Genomic DNA, 21,837 nt, shown 5'->3' with positions numbered 1-21,837 from the left:
AGGCCCTGAGTAGATCCATAACACGCTGGAGGAACTATATGTCTTGTATGGCCTGGGAACGCCTTTGGGTCCCCCAGGAGGGGCTGGAAAGTGTTGCTGGGGAGAGACTTCTGGGGTGCTTTGCTTGGCCTGCTGCCCCCACAACCCTGCCTCGGCTATGCGTGTGAAAATAGATCAATGGATATCCCAGCAGGAAATGCAGTGATGTCTTAGTAAAAAACAGCCGCTTTTTGGGGCACAATCCACTGGGGAAACACAGCAACAAGACTCTAAAAACACCCACAGTTTGTGGCTAAAAAGACATTGAAACACAGCGATGACTCACTAAAACACAGCTGGTTTTGTTTCTGTAGCTTGGCAGGCCTAGGTGACATACCACCAGTCATCCCCTCCACCTCCTGATGACAAAGTCAGCGTCTCAAAGTTCAATATCTTTATTGTCCCTTGTAGGGAAATTGGTTTTCAGCCAGGATTAATACAAAACACATCAATACTGTTGGACACCAGCACCAACAGGATATAGTTTACACAGTAGTTCAATGGGGGTTTCAACAGCGCTTGCGACAAAAATACAAGGAAACAATGTGAACAATATGTGCAGATTAGAAATCTGCAGGTAACAGTTAAACACTAACTACAGTTTAACATGTAGATGGCATCAAGATATTATAATATCGCTTGGTCCTCACAACAGGCACTTTGAACCAACGACTTGTAACAAAATTCAATTCTCTGACCAAAGAGGGTTACCCTGATGTGATATAAATAGTATAAATGTAGTCTATCCATGGTTTGCAGAAATGTACAACAACACTTTTTCTTTTAGTGACTGGCTCGATCATCATACAATGTGTATTGCTGCTGCAACAACCAAAGTATGCTGTATCAAGCTTTCTCTAATCTTCTTAATTTCCACAACACTTGCTGGTGTTACGGCTTTATAGGTATCTGATATAACATCCCATTCAAGCAGTAACCTTTAGAGAACATTTTCAGGCCAAATTTGCATTGAAATGATCAACAAATTTGCAGTTTGCTATACTGGATAACAGCATAATTAGTTTGTTTGGGACAACTTGTAATGAGCCTGTGTGGAGATGGATAGGCAAGTGGTTTTTAAATGTTGCTGAAAGCTGTCATGGATTGATGTTGCCGTGCTGGTTTCTAAAGGTCAGTAATGAGGGTTATAATCATGAGTCACCCACAATCTGTTTTTCAGGATTGCTTGGCAATGGGCTTATCTACTGTTTGAGTGAAACCATGATACGGCGGAGTATAATCAGCCTCTGTGTCCGCAGTGATGAGCTTACTGTTTTCCTGTCTGTTTCCTGCAGGGTGACAAAAGGAAAATGTAGGCGGTTCTACTATCAGGACAGTGGTTTCCCCCTTGCTACCAAAAATATCCCCCAGTTTTTGTTTTTTACTGTTTCACTTTTTCCACCTTCATGTTATGTATGGTTTGTTGTTTTTCTTGAGAGGAAGGATGAAAGGATGTCTAGCAAGAATCTAATCTACATCACCATCATTTTGGCTATAAATAACACCAACCTAATTTATTATAATATGTACTGTATTACTGGTGGCCAGTTTTTATATTACATTATGAAAATAAGCTGCAAGTACAAGAATGCATCTATTATCATTCTGCAGGATTATGGAAATCTTCCCATGACTGGTCCGAAAAGTAAAACTTTTAATGTGAATTAATTCTGAGACAGTTCTAAACTTTACCAGCAGGGGGTGCAAAGTCTTTCAACAGAGTATTTTAGCATCTACCTGACCTAACGTGTAAGCATACTACTATAGTACTACTGTACCACATAGAAAAAGTATTGTAAGATTATGAAAACATTCTACAGCTGAGCATCATTAAATAAAACCACAAAACAATATTAGTTTAGAAACAATAAATACAGCTTCACTACATTTACAAGGACATTAACTCAAGTTCTGTGCTTTAGTACAACTTTATATTTATATTATAGTCTGTTCTGCATAATTAGTACTTTAATTATACTAACTTTAAGAAGGGGTGACGGGGGGCAATTACAACATCTCAAAACGCACCAGTCAGGAACAAGACAGAACCATGAAAATTCGCAAATGCTCTGTCAACTTATCCTCATACAACAGTCCATATGACATCATACGCAAATGTACACGGAACCGTTTGTTTGACTTACAAATTAGCATCCCACAAATGATGTTACGTACCCAACATAAAGTTAGAAGTTACATAGTGACGACATACTTTAAAATGACTCAAAGTTCACAAGGTTCTGGGAGAAAGTCCTGGGGAACGTAAGGGTTGGCGATATGGCTGAAAAGTATATCACGACATAGCTGGTTCATATTGATCGATAACGATAATTATCTTTTAAAATAAGGACCAGGAAAAAATAAATACATTTTAACACATTTATTTTAAACTCAATAGCTTTCTTCTGATTTCAATCACAGTCATCAGTCAAGGCACACGGAGGAAAATGTAATGTCAACACAACCATTAGAAAACTCTCAAATACATGAACATACACAAGATGGTATAAAAATGCTAAGTTCTAATGTTAAGTAAATGCTTAACATTAGAACTTAGCATTAACATACACAAGATGGTATAAAAATGCTAAGTTCTAATGTTAAGTAAATGCTTTCAAGCAAACATATCTGTAAAGATGAGCAGCTGAACAGAAGACTGTACAGATGAATTAGTGATTCACATACTGAGGAGAGTGCTATGTAGAAATTAGTGCAAACCTGAGATAGACTTGTAATGACGTGTAACAGCTCTGCGGACTACCTTTGAATCGTCCCCCTCTTGAAGTCGAATCTTTTAATCCTCTCTCGTTCTACACATCTTTATTGTATTCTTTCCATATTTCACCCACTTGTTAGCGAAATAGTTAAAGAACCTCCATTAGTCGCGCATTTTAAATGTGAAAAGTCTGACCGTCACCTGTGTGTATGCGGATATAAAGGAGAGGGGCAGAGGGAGTGGAGCTGTGGAAACATCCTGCAGTCCGACATACTATCACACGTTTAAATATGATTTTATTTTCATAGGGAAATGTACAAAGAGTGCATGAGAACAGCCAGGCTCTGTTGTGATATCACTATGCCTGCCAACAGACAAACTGATGTCTCACACATCAGTTTTGTTTTTATAGTTTTATAATTATATGATTATATTATTTTAATTAAACTGGAATTAATAGTTCAGTTGATATTAAATTGTATTAATTTTGCCTTGCCTACACAAACACACAATTACCACTACTTTTTGCTTATAGTCAACTCTGACTTTGATTCAGTTTATATTTTTAAATTCCTCAACACCTGCAAAGCACTGCAGCACAGGGCCCTAAACATCCTGCCCAATAACCTTTTAAAGCAGAAGTCCGGTATTTTGCACTTTGAGCCCCATTTCTGGGTTGTTTATGATGAAACAGAGTGGTTAAGACCAAAATTGTGACCATTGCTCCTCTTCTGAGAATTTTTAAGTCCGTAAAATAAACTGGAAAAAGCGTCCCACACCCGAGGGACTGAATGGGCAGCTATCGGAGAGGTAGGCTATGTAACCTTTTCAATTTCAGAAGTCCGTCCAAGTCACAGCATATATTTGGGCTAAATACACATGGGCTATGTAGGCTAGGCTATAGCAGCAGCCCCTTGAAAACAAACATTCTGTTATTCCCTGCTACCTTGGCATCACGGTTTACTGATGCAGAATCTGTGCAATATCCATGTTACTTTCAGACAATACCGACTGGTGGCACAGAGAGCCATTCTGGAGTGGGCCCTCAAGGGTCAACAACTTGGACGTCAAAATCAAGTTGCACTGCCCAGTTGTGTGGTGTGGGCCATCAGAGACCCGTTCCCATCCCCCACGGGACAGTATGCAGGATTCACAGCGGGGGAGATAGAGGATTTATTCTGACCTCTGAACTGAACAATAAACTTCACTTCAACAAAAGCTGTTATTTGTTATTTTTTCCTTTTTTTTGTAAATAAAATGCACATCACACTGTATAAATCTATTTTCACACTGTAAAAAATAAAGTGGGAAGTGACTGAAAGAGTTTGTAATTGTACGGATGCTTAGGTTTTCAAGTATCCGTGTGGCTGAGGAATCTTGTTTGATGCTTTCCTATTACTTCTTCCTTGGGGGTCTTTGCTTGGTGGCAATGTTTGTAGGCTGCTGAACTTGCGGTATGTCTTCTCTGGTATTTTCCTCCCTTCTCTCCAACACACATTCCACCAGGTGGTTGGTGAAGTACTGACTTGTAAGCTCGTAGATTTTCTTTGCCACCCATTCCTTGCTCTGTTTAGTGAATGACAGACTGAATCTTGGAGTCCCTGTAAACAGAGTACATTAGTTATTTATTATTACATAAACAGAATTGGAAAAAGTATTAAAGGCCCACTTTTACAATCTCTCACAATACCTTGTGAAGTCACTGCCTGCTCTCTGCGTACATAGTAATTGTTGTCCAGGATGGCTAGTTGTGTTCAGGCTACCATAGTATCCTAACCGAAATGCAGTTGTTTAGGCAAATACTTCAGCATAACATTGTGGTACACCTCCACAGAACCTGCAAATGAACGTCATTTATTAGATAGTGAGAGCTATCTAGGTGAACAAAGCCCTGTAACAATAGAATTTCTAACATGCTTGAGTGATTTTGCATAGACATGCTTCATAAGGCTATGTACCAGTAGGTTTAAAGTGAGTCATCTGCTCAAGGTCTTTCAGAAGTCTTTTATCTTTGACAACTGACAGTAGCCTTTTGTCCGCTTGGGAATCAAGGTGGAGCCATTGCTTATTCCTTTCCTTATCTGGGCTTAGGGCAAGGTGAGGGCATGCCCACATTTTGCTGTCTTGCTTCCATGTATGCTCCCCACATATATGGTGTAGGAGTGAGGTCCACCGTCGTTTCAGTTCCTACAGAAAAGATTATATTTTAAGATTACTTGTAAGACTATCGGATTGTCTTGTGACTGCATTTTGGTGTTTTTATGTTATCTATGCATATCTTCCATGCCGTCAATTAGGGAAATTACCTCTGCACTCCCATTGCAAGATGAGCAAGCGAACCAAAGCCTTGTGTGACCTGCTGCAACCCAATTTCCCTACAGGGACAAATAAAGACTACTACTACTACTAAAATGATTGAGGATCGATTGAAGCCAGCCCTGCAGGTCCCTTTTGTCCCTTTTGTTGGCGAGTGTTACAAGTTTCTTTTTAAGGCCTGTGTACAATCACAACGAAACACAGAAATAGGTTGAAGAAATGCAAGTGCATGTGTAGCAAATATAAAGGCTCTCCTTCCCAGTGCAACCTGCTGTCCTAATGTACGGAAGTTATAGCACAGGTCAGCAAAAGATTTACAGAAAAGTGATGTTTATAATCTTGATTTGACAATGGTAATTGTGTCAGCCACAATACAAATTGGTTTGATAAAACAAATTACCTTTTGAAACATGCCACGGATCTGATTCGTGGTGGATATTTTGGAATTCCTCCCTGATTTTTCTTACTGATGGGGCCCAATCTGTGGTGATGAGGTCTATGTCCAGTCTTTCAGTAAAGACGAGCTTGTTTAGACCCTTCCTAAAACCTTGGGACTCCATGATGACTGAACTGCTAGCTTCAGTGACCTACACATTGAAAAGAGAGAAGAATAAGGAACGAGCAATAGATTTCTACATCGCTTGATGTTCAACCCAATCCTCTTTGATCCTACAAGGTACGTGAAAACAAATTCTGGATTATGTTTTTCCATCTACTTCAGTCGACCAGTATGGTTTTATAACTAGAACAAAAATATTTTAGGCCTATCCGTAACAATTCAAAATGAATGACCTCTTCAGTAGAGTCAAGCTGAAATGAATATGTTGAATACTTGCAGCTGTAGCCTGGAAAATGTAATAGGGCAACATGTTAGTGTGACATTCCTCTTTACTACACAGGAATACACTTCTAACATACATTCTAATAATCCATGCTCTCATGTCATTGTATTACAAGAAAAAAAAAAATTACCATGAAACACAAAAACACTCACCTGGTGAGTCAGACCTGGCATCCCCACATAGCTTAATTGACTTGTCTTCAGCCTTTTCTTTCAAATGCTACCTCATGAGGTTTTATTGATGGTCCTTGAATGCAAAGTGTATTACAGGAATGAGGTAGACTGACTGAACGGAATAGTATTGCGATCTCTTGATGAGTTGTAGGTTTAGCAGTCTGGCCCACTCATGTACTTCTGTAAATGTAGTTTCAGTGAAAAGAGTTGCAGCAGATACGAGCAGGTTATTCTATCCCATTCCTCTTGCATCAGGACATAATGCCCACTTGTCATGATGACTGTTCATACATGTCCATTCCACCTTTATTCGGCTCCCAGATGTTATGACTCTTTTGTCAGAGATGGGTACACTGCACGACAGGTTCTGAATAGTCTCATGAGGCTGGACTCGTTCACAATCCATTTTCTTTCATCCCGCTCCCCTGGAGTTTCTGAGGGACTTGACATTGAACTGCAGGTGGTACTTGACGTTGACTGCTGACTGAGGCTCAAGCTCATGTCTTTTGGGTCCTCCATGACTGAAGACATGCTGGCATCCATTTCAGACATCTCAGTTGGATAACTGTCTGGCTGTTGAAAAGTGAAGCAAAGGAACATTTGAATGTAACAACAACATTAACTAGAAAATGCATTTCCTGTGGAAAATGCGTGTGGATGCTGAAATGAAAGAAAATGCTGAAAATACAAAAACATCCAACATATTGACAGAAACCTCTGTAAATCCTTACAGAGCTAAATGTTTTGACATTTGAATGGTTTATGTAGCAAAACGCGTATAGAAGTCGTAAGTAATCAAAAAATGTACAGGATAAATAGTAGAAGCAGTACCACTACTACTAGTAGAAGTAGCAATTTGTTTGATATGCAAAGGCGTACTGACATCACTGGAGGAGGAAGGCCTGTCCTTGACAGAAGTTGACTGGAGCTTTGAAAATAGAAGGTTCTGCCCCGCCAACAGCCTGTAACACAATTAAGTCACAAAACTTTAATATCTCATCAATATCATTAATCAACTGGTGTTGTTATTTTGGTGGTAATGAAAGTCTATGTGCAATGTTGCTAAATCTAGAGTTCATAAATCAAATGACAATGACAGTGCCGATTGAACATTGAATAAGGCTACTGAAACATTGTTGTTGTTACACTTTTCCTGGGTGATTTGACAGAGAATTATGTCAGTTATGTGCCACGTTAGTCCTTAAATCAATAGTTCAATAGGCTATCGATAATTAATAACAAAAAAGCCTTTCTTGCACATCTGCAAAGGCACAGCACTCTGACATGAATTATGAAACAACATGAAATAAGCAACTTATCAGCGAAAAATAAATTGTGAATATTCTACTATTATTATTTTTATTATTATTGTTATTAACGTTATTGTGTCACAATAAGATCAATTATAACAATACAATAATAAGAATATTTACAATTTAAATTAGAAGTGTATGCAGTAGCCTCCTTTAACATAACTACCCCATAACTTACACAGATCTTCAATAAACAGTTGTTCAAAGTTCAATTTTAGAAGTGCCAAAAGCTCAAGCGCACTGAACTGTTAACTGAAATATCAACATGAAATATAAAACCTTCAGTTATCAACAAAAACAATACAACACATGTCACTTGATCTCACGTCTCATAGCGGCTCATCAATAACACAGCAAATATTTCTCAACAAGACAGGCAACTCACCGGGACTAATGAGTTGGGTGAAACTGGGATCTCGACTGCAGCAAACATGTCAGGTCTGGTTTGAGAGCGGTGGTTGTGGTGCGTAAAAAATCACATAGGTGGGAATCAGTTAATCTGGACCTCAAGCGGTTCTTGTTCAGGTTCACAACAGAGAAGGCCTGTTCACACATGTACGTTGACCCAAACAAGCTCAGCATTTTCTTGGCAAATATCCATATTTCAGGGAACCTGTCCTTATCCAGCTGCTGATAAAAGTTCACAAGCGAGAGCTGCTGGTGTCGGCTGCGCAGCTCATCATGACACTGCAGCTCAATGAGCTCCAGTTGCAGGTGATGTGGGCAGACCTGCCAACCTTGAAGAAAGGTTATGAGTACCACCTTACCAGACACTCGTGCGTGGTCATGAACATATGTGGACACGGCGGCACTTTTTTTTTTTTTTACCATAAAAGTCAATATGCACATGTGGCAAACAGAAGAAACAAGCGTACGTTTACATATTCATATCTATAGGCCTAAGCCCCACATACGTCCGTAGATGCCCAATATTTGTTTTATGGCGCAGATCAAGGTCAATTTCATCAATCTGATGATAGTATTGATCATCTGCTTAAAAAATACAGTAATATGTCCTGTTGTGACAAAAAGAAAGATTTCAAGTGGGATTCGGGGGGGTTCTCCCCCGAGAAAATTTTGAAAGATCACATGGCGAAATCCTATTTTCATGCAATTTCATACAGAAATAGATAATAGATCATAGACAAGAGCATTACATTAGCATTCCTCATCATGTTCTTGTGTAGTACGACACCTATTAGAACTACTCTCTTCTTATTGCCTTGTTTTTTTCTTATAGAAATTCAGCAGACTCATCAAACAAAAAGTCTTTTTATCATAAGTATGTTATAGTTATTCAGGCAGGGCACATGGTTTCATTACACAGTTGAATGTAAATTTGTCTGCAATTTGCTTACCTTGGTACAATTCTCACCAGCAATGTATCGACAACAGGCGACTCTGACACTATTTACTTCAGTGTTTGCCCTACCATTTTATTAGGGGGACACCCCACCCCGCCCCCCTTGAAGGTCAAGTTAATTTTATTTAGTTTTATTTTCTATAAAGTGCCAGATCACAAAGAAGTCACTTAAGGTAACCTTTCCTATAGAACAGGTCTATACCTCGTCCTTTTATTAAACAAACTAAATAGCCTCACGTTATTTATCTTATTTACAGACCGCGTGTCATTTCTGTCTCTACATGGTTGCGCGTTTACAATCCTCCCCTGCTCTCTGTATCGCGCACGGCGGAGTTTGGCCCCGTTGGACGCGCACACACACGTGCACGCGCGCGCACACACACACACACACACACACACACACACACACACACACGTGAACACACTAGAGAGCGTAAAAAAATAAATAAAAAAGGACTCAGCGGTGGAGTGAGATTTCTTAAACGGGCGTGAGAAGGTGCTCCGGTCTGAGCTGACGGTGAGGAGCTAATAAGAGCTAACTGCTAACAGACAGAAGCTAACTGCTATGAGACTGTAGTTAACTGTTTACAGACAGAAGCTAACTGCTAAGATAGAAGCTGTTGCGGCAATATGCAGCAATCCGATTGGCCAAAATCTTTTCGTTCCGCCTATGCGCCTATATTCACCGGGTATCAACTTGAGTAACATCTTGCATAGACAAATACACTGAAACCGGCGAAATGCGCGATTGAGTGATATGCGTACTTTTAGAGCATCAAATCGTACCAGCGTACTTTGATGTCAAAATGCGTGCCTGGTACGCAAAATGCGTACAGGTTGGCAGGTCTGTGTGGGGCATCATCGGGATCCACAGAGAAGGGAGACGAGAAAAGGAGTATGTCCTTTTCAATGACAGCAAAATCCTGAAAGCATCCATTAAACTGTGCAGAGAGAGATGCAATCTCTGTTGCATATTTTCCCACTTGCGCACCGAAGTTTTCCCGTGGAAAACTGTCCATTACCTCTCGCAGTGTGGGGAAGTGTGCGGTGTTGGGCTCTCTTTGTGACAGGTGTTTTTTGAACAGCTGGAGTTTGGTAATGCAATGTTGCTAAATCTAGAGTTCATAAATCAAATGACAATGACAGTGCCGATTGAACATTGAATAAGGCTACTGAAACATTGTTGTTGCTACACTTTTCCTGGGTGATTTGACAGGGAATTATGTCAGTTATGTGCCACGTTAGTCCTTAAATCAATAGTTCAATAGGCTATCGATAATTAATAACAAAAAAGCCTTTCTTGCACATCTGCAAAGGCACAGCACTCTGACATGAATTATGAAACAACATGAAATAAGCAACTTATCAGCGAAAAATAAATTGTGAATATTCTACTATTATTATTATTTTTATTATTATTGTTATTAACGTTATTGTGTCACAATAAAATCAATTATAACAATACAATAATAAGAATATTTACAATTTAAATTAGAAGTGTATGCAGTAGCCTCCTTTAACATGTGTTTTTTGAACAGCTGGAGTTTGGTCATAAAAGCCTTGATGTGTGCGTATAGTTGGCTGATCACGCCATCTTTCCCTTGCCGGCTGATGTTAAGCGCATTCAAATGCTTCGAGATGTCAGTCAGAAACGCCAAATCTGCCAGCCAGACAGGATCCGATAGTTCTCCTATTGGCTGCCCCTTTTCAGCCAAAAACTGTTCAATCTCCCTCCTGAGAGAGAAGAACCGTTGCAGCGCAGACCCCCGACTAAGCCACCTCACATCGTTGTGGTAAATCACATCTCCATACTCTGCCTCCGTGTCCAGGAGAAACTTCTGAAAGTGGTGGTGGTTCAGCGCTTTAGCACGAATGAAGTTTATAGTTTTCACTACCGGTTTCACAACATGTTCAAAGTTAAGACATTTAGCACACAGGACCTGCTGGTGAATTATACAGTGGAGTTTAATGGCATTGCCCCTGTGCTCACCGACTTTGTTGCATATCAGCAAGGCTAATCCACGTCGTTCACCCACCATTGCGGGAGCGCCATCCGTTGCTATCCCACTCAGTTTTCTCTATGGAATTTCATGTCATCAGCAACTGAAAAAAGGGACTGAAATAAATCCACTCCTCTGGTCTGGCCTTTAAGACTCTGGAGATCAAGCAGTTCTTTAGTAATGTTCATATTATCATCAATTCCTCGCAAAAAAAATAAGCAACTGAGTCGTGTCAGTGATGTCGGTGCTTTCATCGCAGGCAAGAAAAAGTCAAAATTCGCCCCTCTGCTGCTGACTTGTCTCTTGATGTCTGAGGACATCGTGTTGTGAGCAAGGCACACATTTTTAAACTCCTGCTTCTTTTCAGGGCAAATGTTATCCACCATCTTCAGCACACAATCTTTCATAAAATCACCTTCAGTGGTGTGGTGGTGTTTTCCGTTGACTCCTTGGCCTGAGTAAAAAGCCGCTGCTGGGAGGCTAGGCTAGCTTCTAGTTGCTTCACTTTGTCCTCCCGTTCACTGCTGGACAGCTGCCGGTATGAATTATCCTTAGTCCCGAAATGTCTCTTCACATTGAACTCCTTCGTAACAGTGACGGTCTCTTGGCAGATGAGACAAACACAACTGTTTTGGCTTTCAGTGAAGTATTCCAGTTTCCACCGCTCGTTAAAGCGGCGACCCTCGCTATCAACTTTTCGCTTATTTGCAGTGGCCATGTCTGCTAGGTCTGCTACCAAAGATGCTCTGACCCTGATTATCGTCTGTTTACATAGGAAAACATTAGTTCCGCCTGCATGGTTCCTTCCTGATGTCCTACTTTGCATGTCTACCAACCACAAACTGTGTGACAGTGCTGCCATTGTGAGGTGAACAGAAAAATTACAAACTGAACGTGTTTGATTAACCAATACCACGTGGCGGGCCACAAATAGTATTTTTTTTTTTTTTTTAAGCGACAAGCCGCGGGCTGTTTAAAATCGGTTGAAGGGACTTTGGACACCCCTGCCATAGGCAGCAGTGTTAAGCCAGGCAGGGGAAAGCCAAATTCTCAGAAAAGCAATGGTCACAATTTTGGTCTTAACCACCCTATTTCATCATAAAAACCCAGAAATGGGGCTCAAAGTGCAAAATACCGGACTTCTCCTTTAAATCTATTTCTCTAGTGTACATGTGAGCATCAGTGTAGTCAGCTAAAAAAGGCGCATAAGGAGCTTTACTATCAGAGAAACTATTGACTACATCTTCAACTGATTCAGTCATGTTTGGTGCAGTTGTATCTTCCTCAGCTGTTGCTGTACCATTGTCAGCTGAAATGGCATTAAACAGGTCAGTCGTTGCAGAGGCGGTTGAAGCTTCAATATAGGTGGGGGTGAGTGCAGCTTCATCATTGTCAGCCTCTGAACCACCGCCATCTCGGTCTACACCAGCAGGTAAGCTGTCAAGACTGACGCAACTGGCGGCTGTATCTGTGTCACTGGTAGCTGAGGCTACATCTGGTGAGCCCATGAGGGCTGAAGCTCTGTCAACTGTGTCTACTGGAGGTGAATCAACATCATCTTTGGGCTCTCTATCAATGCGGCTGCACATCACAGATGTATTGACTGCCTGCTGTTTCCACCACCGGAGATTCTTTATCATCATCTGGTTTGCTCAGGGTTTTAACTGGGTGAAGTAAAGCTTCGCTGGGCATGCAGCATCTCAAGCAGGAGGCTGACAAAGCTCACTCTGTCCTTAAACGTTGTTAAACGTTGTTGTTACCATGTACAGGGGCTCAGTCCTTGCTGTTCCGGCCTGTGGCCCTTTCCTGCATGTCGCTCCCTATCTTTCGCTCCCCCCTTCACGCTACATACCATCTTATCATTGAAAGCAAGAAAAGCCCTGTATTTGTGTCAAACCGTTTGGTACGCAACTTTCGGTTCGGCACGACCCTGTACCGAATTATTGGGCACAGGATATTATTTTATTTTGTTTTATTTTAATTCCGTTTTTGCAAGCCGAACCATTTAAAATATCTAGTTCCCCGACGGACATAATTGAGTGACGGACCGAGTCCGACCGTAAATCTCCGCTTTCACTTTGTGCAGCGCATTCTCGCATTTTGACAACATGGCAAGTGAGCCTGACGAACCTGAAGACCCACCCGCAAACCTTAAGTCCTCCGTTTGGGAACACTTTGGTTTCAGGATAAAATACGAAGATGGAAATAAACAAGTGGACAAGACAAAAGCAGTGTGCCGGCACTGCAGAACAGCAGTTGGGTATGTACTTGGAAACACGTCTAACATGCTAACGCATCTAAAGCAACACCACCCGAGTTTGAACGTTAACCGGCACGACTAGAAAAAGCAATCTGGTGCAAACTACGATATCGTCGTCGTTTAAAAAGAAAGAGCGTTTCCCTGACCATCGCGCTAAAGAAATAACCAACGCCATTGGAGCTGAGTAAAATTGTTTAAGCTGCACTTTAGATATAAGCATGTTTTGTTTACTGCACTTACAAAGTGGGAAAGCTAAGTAAGTTCCTAGTAAAACTGAATCTGAGCAGGTTTTAAAGCTGACCAGCTGCACTATGCTTTTTATTTTAAACTTTTTTAAGCAGAAATGTATATTTATATTTTTCATTCAAAAAATGTGTTAAAAAAACCAGCAGGATTTTATTTTTCACTTTTATATTTCTATTTTCATTCAAACAATGTGAAAAAGCAGGATTTTATATATATTTGTTTCATTCAAAAAATGGGTAAAAAGAGTTAACTGCTGTGGTGGTATGTTTTAATAAGGTTACCAATAAGTAAAAGATATTTAATAGTTGTTTATTTTTTTCATTACTGTACCGAAAAAAAAAACGAACCGTGACTTGTGTACTGAGGTACGTACCGAACCGTGATTTTTGTGTACCATTACACCCCTACCAAGCAGTGTTCAGATTAATACACCATAGTACTGGTACTGGGTAATTCTTTACTTGTGAAACAAGTTTGTCCATCTGGATGACCTATCATCACCAGGATATCCAGATGGACAAACTTGGTTGAGCAATGTATCCTCATACAACAGTTAGCACATCATCCTATGAATTAGCACCCCACGAATGACGTTACATACTTAACTTTAAGTTAAGTACTTAACGATAAGTTACGGAGGTGACCTCAAAATGACTCAAAGTTCACTCAAAGATTTCACAGTTACAAACACCAGTTTCCTGGGGAAAGTCCCAGGGGACAGTCTTGTGTTTTATGACCCATCCACCACCCCAAAGTCCCTCCTCATGTTACAGCTTCCTTCTTTCCTCCTGTCAGCACATTGCACATGATTGCAGCCTTCCCAAATACATGGGGTTGTACACAAATTCCCTGCACATGATTATTTGGGATACATTTCAGCGCATTACTCTTTGCAGGAGAATGTTTGAACAGTGCATGAGCACAGCCTGGGTAGAGCTGCCTCTATGTTTTTGGGATGGGAATGCAGTCACAGCCTTGTACTGATCAGTCATCTAAAACAGTAATGAATACACTGAAGATGCTTTTCAATCAAGCAGCTGTGGCTAAATCTATGACACACATCTGCTCTGCTTAATACAGTGCAAGATGGAGTTACATACCTTGCACCTGCGTGCTGTCTTTGTGGAGTCCTGGTTGGGGCAGAAATCAAGCAGGATGTGGATCCTGTCATTTAGGAGCTCATCCTCATCAGACAGCAGCCAAAAACTTCACGTCTACTTGGGTTTCCAAATAGTATGTGCAGCTATTTTCCCAGACCTGCTGTAAGTAGGGATGTGAGCATAGACAGGGGCAAAAGGCCTGGAAACATACTGATGAAAAGCCTAACACATTTAAGCACATTAACGCTTTGCTTGCCTGTGTCTGTGGACTGTAGAAACGCATTCAGACATGGGAGACAACGTGCAAACTTTTATCGTTTACAGTAAAATCAGATATGCTTCATCTGAATCATAGCTTTGTGTGGAGAGCAGCATAAACCTATCAGATATCTATTAATCAGTAATGTTCTGAGATCGCTGAGCAGATAAAAAATTAGCACTTTTTTCTTCTCTTCCATAGATTTTAGAGTCAGATCAAATTTAACACAGGAAATAAGCGCTAAAAAGAAACACAACAAAAACTTTATATAATTCTGCTGACTAATTATAGATTTGAAGACGTGGGTGTAGCTAATCAAACAGCACATGCATTGTGCAGATTCTATTCACCGTGAAAGGTCCAGACTATCTAGCATATTTATAGTTAGCCTTTTCAGGGTTCAGTGACGCTGGTTTCCTCTGTTTGTTCACTGTTTCTAAGTTTAATAGAAGGGTGTTGCGTGCAAGATCACAACACTGACTGGCAAATTATTCATTTAAGAAGAAACATGATGAGATGAAATCTGCCTTGTGGAAATATACTAGAATAAGGGGACACGTACACAACATGGTCAAGAACAACATGTTTCTGTGACTACTAGTATATCTACTGGGGATTATTCCTGAAGGCCAGTCAGAAGGATGTGTTGGGACTTCTTAATTAACACTGTAAATCTGTTTTCACAGTCTGGGTCCAGCTCAGCCTATTTTAAAGGTGCTTGGGTGGATTCCTTGAACCTTAGATGACTACGAGTGTTTATCCAAAGACAAAGTTAAATGTTGTTGAGAAGTGATAAGACATTCCAAGAGAAAAATGGGACTGGAGCACACTGATTGATTTGCAGTCTTTGACCTATTTAATCCCATTGGTCACAACAGTGACCGGACGGACGGTCGGACGGTCGGTCCTCGGCATGATTTAAATTAATAGGTAATTTATTTGGAGTAATGTCTCCATCTGAGTTTTTATCATACAAGAGTGAAAAAAATATTGACAGAAACTTCATAATTTACACTTTCCAATGTGTCCACTGCCACATGAGATTTTTTGAAATAACATGATTTAGATAAAACATAAGATTTAAATTAATCATTCACAGCAGAAAAGGTGCACTTAGTGTCCCCTACCCCCACCATTCACATGATAACCACATGATAATTGCTCTCATTCTGTCAGCTTCAATAGGAGTATTTTTGGGGGGAACTGCGGGGAGAACAGCCAGAGTAGACACATTAGAATATCCTGCAGGTCAAAGCATCACTCATTTGTTTTGAGGTGAACATATTTCAGAGGATTATGCGGCCAGCTCTTTCAGAGCAGCACAGCTCATCAGATCAGATCTGCTATTCATGTTATTGTAGCAGTGTGTGGTGACAGACACAGAAAATATGGATCACTTTGAAATGACAGAGTGATTCTGTGAGTCTGTTTAATAAATGATAATTTAGAACCTTTACAGCTGTTGTCTTTACTTTAGATTACTCGACTTACTCTTAATTATGACCCAGAAAGTCACGTGATTCTGACAATACTGATACATTTGCTTAAAAATGTACAACAACATTAGAGTGTCAAAATTATCACGGTAACTGAAACCCCCTCAGTCTGCTGAGGGTTAATGATGATCACGTGGGGACACTCGTTTCTCCTGTTCCAATGTGTGTCAACTGAATGCTAGGGAGGACTCTTGCCTTGCCTCTGCAGGATCCTACCAAACGATCCTTGACTTTGAGAAACACCCTGAGCGCTGCGACTGATTGACTTATCCGGCAACAGGCGTGCCTGATAGCAGGCAGGAGGGAGTCAGGGTTTCAGAGACAAAAGACAGTGGGTGTTTCGCTAACCGGGCGAGTTATGTACCTTCAATATTTTTTATGTATTTACCTTATGTGTGTTTGCAGTTGGAAAAACTGAGTGTGTAAATTGCAGTGCCTCCAGTAGAGGGTGACAGCTACCATGTTCATTGGCGTGCCTTTAGTTTTGAACTGTTTGCGGTGGATAATTGTGGAAGCCTTTTGTTGGGTGCATTGGTGGGTGGTAGGGGTTCCCTGTTGCAGTCTTTTGCCCAATTTTATGAATTGTGTCATTTTCAATTTTGCTAATAACTCATTGGGTCTCATTCATGAAACGTGAGCAGAAGGAATTTGTGTGTAAACTGTTTGCAGATGGAAATTTACGTGCATGTCCGCAGTCATCAATATTTTAGTAGCTCCGATCTTTTCGTAGCTACTAACAAAATCTACTCCTGCTCCTGACCACTTGTAGTGCTTGTGTAAATTTAGTAAAGCACATAAATATTGCTTATCACTATTGGAAATTACAATTTTAATTCGTATAGCGCTCTGTTATGTACACAATACACAGATGCCTTTGAAACACATAATCTAAACATGACAAAATGTTAAAAATATAACACATTTAGTTAAATTAGTTGGCAATTAGCAGGTTTAAGATCCAGATTAGGTTCATGATTGTGAATTAATTCTTTCTACATGTTGAATGATGATAATAAAAATATCTGTAAGGACAGCCGGATCACAGCCTCTTCGGCCTCGGTGCCTGGGTTCAGCAGGAGCAGCAGGTGGTGGAGCCACGAAGGAGCACACGCCAATTATTTGAGACAACACGGTTTTTTTTTTTTCTTTTTTTGGTGGCTTTTTGATCATTTGAATTAATAAATCTGATTTGAAAATTTTTTAATTTACATTGTATAAAACAGCTTTAGGCTATTAAGATTCAAATAATTTGAAGACGATGCATACAAACTGCTGTAGGCTATACGTTGTCCCATCTGTTAAAATAAATGTTAAATAGCTCTACATTCCAACAGCCATCACTGATTTAGGGTTTATCCATTACGCACTAAACATCTCTGGTTTCCCGTTCCCACTTCATTCAAAACCCCACAAATGAATCTTCTGTTTGTTTGGTGGCTGCTGTATTTTTTGTGTGTGTGCTTACGCGTTTCTTTGCCTCCAGTTTCATATCAAACCATTTACGCTTCACCTCTGACATGGTTCTTTGTACTACGGAGACAACATTAACAGCATCTGTTACCTCCCTCCAGGCCTTCGCTTTGCCTGTCCCTGTCACACCACTACTAACTGAAGAAAATAAAATGTTTTGTCTTAAGTCCACTTCACCCAAAATTATTTCAATCTCCACTTTGGAAAAATTCTTTCTTCTTTCCCTCTCTTTCTTTCTTTGCGCCATGACTGACAGGTCGACGGGATGCACCTACACCTCCTTATATTGTGGTCATTGGCTATTCATAGGCGGGGATTTATGCTAATTGCTGATTACCAGGAGCACGATGGATTAGCATTCATGATCATACACACGTGTTTACGATCAAATCTGAGTTTCCCGCGGCGTTCCTGAATCCAGAGTAGGTTTTTAGTAGCATAGGCTTTTATGTGCAAATCTACACAGAGATTTACTCACTTTTCATGAATGAGACCCATTGTATTTTGTAAAAACGGCATCCTGTCGTTATTTGACGGCTGCTGACCTGGTGGCAGTGAATTCCTGCCACGCATTATGAAACCCTATAATTATTGCAATAAGAAACATTTATAACTGACCTACCTCCAAAGTTCATTAAATACTGTTTAAGGTATTTAAAAAATGACACAATTACAAAAAAAACCTCCACATTTCACACACTGCGTTCAGTTTGAACTGCGCACACATATTAACTTAATATATTACAACTACACATACCGTATATTTCCAAATAGTCGCCTGGTGGCAAATAGCCGCCAGGGTTTGACCCCATTTTGCGTATTAAACACCGGTCCGATTAAACGCCCGGGCGATTATTTCCCCATTCATTGCCTCATGGCTGTCCCTCCTTGAGGGACTGTTTGCGCTTCTAAGCACAGGTCGGTGGTGAAGTGGTGCACATGACTCGTGCTACGGACGGACAGACAGCCATGTATCTAAAACAGGTAATACATCTGGCTACATCTTTCCCACATCAAATATCCGTGATCGCCTTGACCCGTGTGCGTAAAAGCGCACACAATTCTGTGTCCTCTCACCACGGATGCTGTGATTTGATGGCCCGGTACTCACTGTAGCCCACTCTTATAAGACCCAATAATAATAATAATAATAATAATAATGATAAGTTACTGTGGACCTATATGCCATTCCTTTTAATAAAATTACCAGAAGAGTTCGCTGAAAAACAGGTAATGTCAGCCTGAATTACTCATGTGCATCCCCGGTGAAAATCACTGCCATGCATTGGGAAAACAGCTTCTACAGGCTCGCCATAGCTCACTGTCAGGACTCAGGGACCAGGATTCGGGATGGTGGACCATCAGATATTTTGATGTGGCGGCTTGTAACTGTTGGTTAAATGGCCCATTCGGTTGGTATTCGGATAACTGGGGCTTTACTGGCATAATGCAATAGCACCACCCAGCGGTGAAACCCGTGTACACGAAAAAAATGACCCACTCTAAATGTTAAGAGATTTTTGTACATGAACTCACCCCTACATTATACAGTATTTTTGCACTAAAAACCATACTGGACAGGAACTGTAACCAAATAACGGCCAAAGGTCAAATCGATTTTGTGAAATAAACGCCTGGGCTACTATTTGAAAAAATACGGTAATTACCTTGTGAGCAGCGGCTATGGATGTAGCATTTAGCTTAGCTTCCAGCATCTAGGCCGCAATTCAGCCAACAATGTGGGCAGCTAAACAGCTCGGTTATATCGGCCACAGTGTACACATAACTTCATTTCACGCATAATATCCTCACTGTTTTTTACTCTATACATACTGAAAAAAATGGCATATCACTGACATGTTCAACAAAGGATTCTTTCCCGGGTTAATGAGCTAACTCACCAGGATATCCACGTTAATTGGAGACCACACCCAACGCAGCTTCTCACCGTGAAAACCTCCTCCAAAGGGTAACAGCACTCAGTAGCGCTGTCACTAGCAACTCTGCTGACTCTTCTCAAACTCACTTCAATTTTCGTTTAGTTATCTTACCTCTCCGGGTCTAATTACGTTTTACTTAGACACCTGCTCCGCTGTATGTTCCGCCGCCGCCATTTTGCGCAGCCACTTAGGGTGTCTACCTGAAACTGGCTCAGGATGCATTCAAGGGCAAATCGAAATTACGTAAACTCTACAATTACTGAAAATAATCTGGGTCAGGACAGTGATTTTGGTACACATTATCTTTAAGGTGTCTAGTATTGATATGTGCATTTGCAAATACTCAACGTCATTCAGTGTGGTCACAGAATTAGTGAACATATTGACGGCAACAACAGTAATACAAACATTGTTGTTATTCTACCTAACTTTCTACTCTACTGTTAATTTGTTTAGGTTCATGTTAAGTGAAGTTTTGGATATGTGGGCTCTAGGTGACAGCCCAGGCAATGCATACAGCCATACAGTTGTCCGTCAAAATAAAAAAAAAATAAAAAAAGATTCTGTCTTCAGCGATTGTGATAGCAATGGGTGAGATATAGGCTATGAGGGATAGACAGGCCATTTGCCAGGCAGGCTTTCTAATACATATGCTGAACTTATGCAAATAGATCATGATAGGAACAGCTTTATCAGTGATTATGACCTCCCCCTTCAGGGTGTTCTTATTCTGAAGTCGTAGAATACCGTCACTCTGTGGTTTGCTGGTAACGATGCAATAAGGAGCAGGAAAGTCTGTAAAGGGTGGGTGAGTGGGGCGATGGTTGGGTCCAACAAAGCCGGGACTTTCACCTGGGAGTCAAGTCTTCCCAAATGCCAAAACAAGATGTGTTTTTTCCAAACCTAACCACGTGGTATTGTTGCCTAAACTCAACCATTTGCTTTTGTTGACATCCTGGCGCTGGTAGCGTGTCCTGGAACATCAACAGCAAATGCAGAAGGATACCTAGCACATAATATGTGAATGTCAAAAGCCACTGACATAGCAGCAGTATGTGACAGCTAGGGATGAGAATGTGTTGCCCCCTCACCACCCCTTCTCTTCCATCATCTAACGAATTTTGATGACTACATAGGAGATGCAGTCATCAAAAGACAATGTTAATTCAGTCAATAAATGGTAGATACAACAAATTATCCCACCGATCACAATTATGACCATATGCACCTAAGCTAGCTACTGTATAATCTTATCGTCACATGATCATACAGAGACTTGACAATAAAAACTGACATACATATCACCTAGAAGGCATCATTGCGTATGTGTATAGGACAAAAATACTGTTCTTTAATTGAACAGTTTGTTAAACCTTATCTATAGTTTATGTAGAATAAGCATTATATTTTATTACATATTTTGTTATAGGTCGCTAGACTATTTAAAAAAAAAAAAGAAAAACCATGATGGAGATGGGTTTGCCTTTCCAGAGGCATATACAGCACATGGCACCATTTTTAATTAAATGTGAATTTTTCTTTGAACGCATATTTCCAAGGTGGCAATTTGAATGAATCAAAAGGGACCACCAGTTGGAGGGTCCACTCTCTGTGGGCCCCCTCACCCCTGAGCCCCAGTGCAACTGCCCTGCCTGCACTGTCTATATCTCCACCACATTACAGAGTCATAAAACCACAAAAACGCTACATGAAAATAGCGATAGTATCATAAAACATTTAGGAAATGATGCAACAACGCAAAATAAATAAATAAATACACATAGGACTGGATCTTGTGTGACATTTAGACATAGAAACAGAATTGGCAAGTATAATGAGTGGGTCCTTTGCCGAGCTTTGTCTCCCTTTTAAACAAGTGGAACCAAACAAGAATATTTAATGGGTGATTAGGGTGCACTCTGGCATATAAAAAACCAACACTGAATGCTTTTTAAGTGATGAGTAGAGTGTTAAAATCAGCTCTGAATTCTTTTGTGAAACAGAGTATGTGATAGAGGTTATGTATTGTTTGAAGTGCATTGCTGGGGCATGATACGCTCATTAGATGTGATCAACATTTGCCAATTAAATGCAAAATTTTAACAATGTAGGCCTGTGTATGTTCAGTATGTTGCTGTCACAGCTACAGTATATCATCTCTTCTTTTCCCTGAATCTTAAAGGGTAACTTATTTTTCAACCTGGACCCTATTCTTCCATGTTTTTGACACCAAGTGGCTAACAGAGACAACAATCTTTTAAACTGGTCCAGTATTGTGTGAGACTGCTGCAGATGGCAGCGAGC

The 21,837-nt window shown here is 40.5% G+C and overlaps 2 long non-coding RNA genes across 3 annotated transcripts; both read right to left on the bottom strand.

Moving 5' to 3' along the window:
- Nucleotides 1–547: 547 nt before the first annotated feature.
- Nucleotides 548–19,625, bottom strand: LOC125904760 (uncharacterized). Of its 2 annotated transcripts, none has more exons than XR_007451523.1 (3): nt 19,495–19,625; nt 14,369–14,525; nt 548–1,328 (listed from the first exon to the last, which is right to left on the bottom strand). It is a non-coding gene; the product is annotated as an uncharacterized LOC125904760 (long non-coding RNA). The 2 variants fall into 2 exon arrangements; XR_007451522.1 differs by having other exon boundaries at nt 14,369–14,528; nt 19,495–19,619.
- Nucleotides 4,127–5,664, bottom strand: LOC125904759 (uncharacterized). The gene is made up of 3 exons (XR_007451521.1): nt 4,714–5,664; nt 4,446–4,592; nt 4,127–4,356 (listed from the first exon to the last, which is right to left on the bottom strand). It is a non-coding gene; the product is annotated as an uncharacterized LOC125904759 (long non-coding RNA).
- Nucleotides 19,626–21,837: the final 2,212 nt, after the last annotated feature.

The sequence above is a fragment of the Epinephelus fuscoguttatus genome, linkage group LG17 (assembly GCF_011397635.1).
Source record: "Epinephelus fuscoguttatus linkage group LG17, E.fuscoguttatus.final_Chr_v1".
Lineage (NCBI taxonomy): Eukaryota > Metazoa > Chordata > Actinopteri > Perciformes > Serranidae > Epinephelus > Epinephelus fuscoguttatus.
The sequence above is the reverse complement of the archived record's forward strand: the minus strand, read 5'-3'. Positions and strand labels throughout refer to the sequence as shown.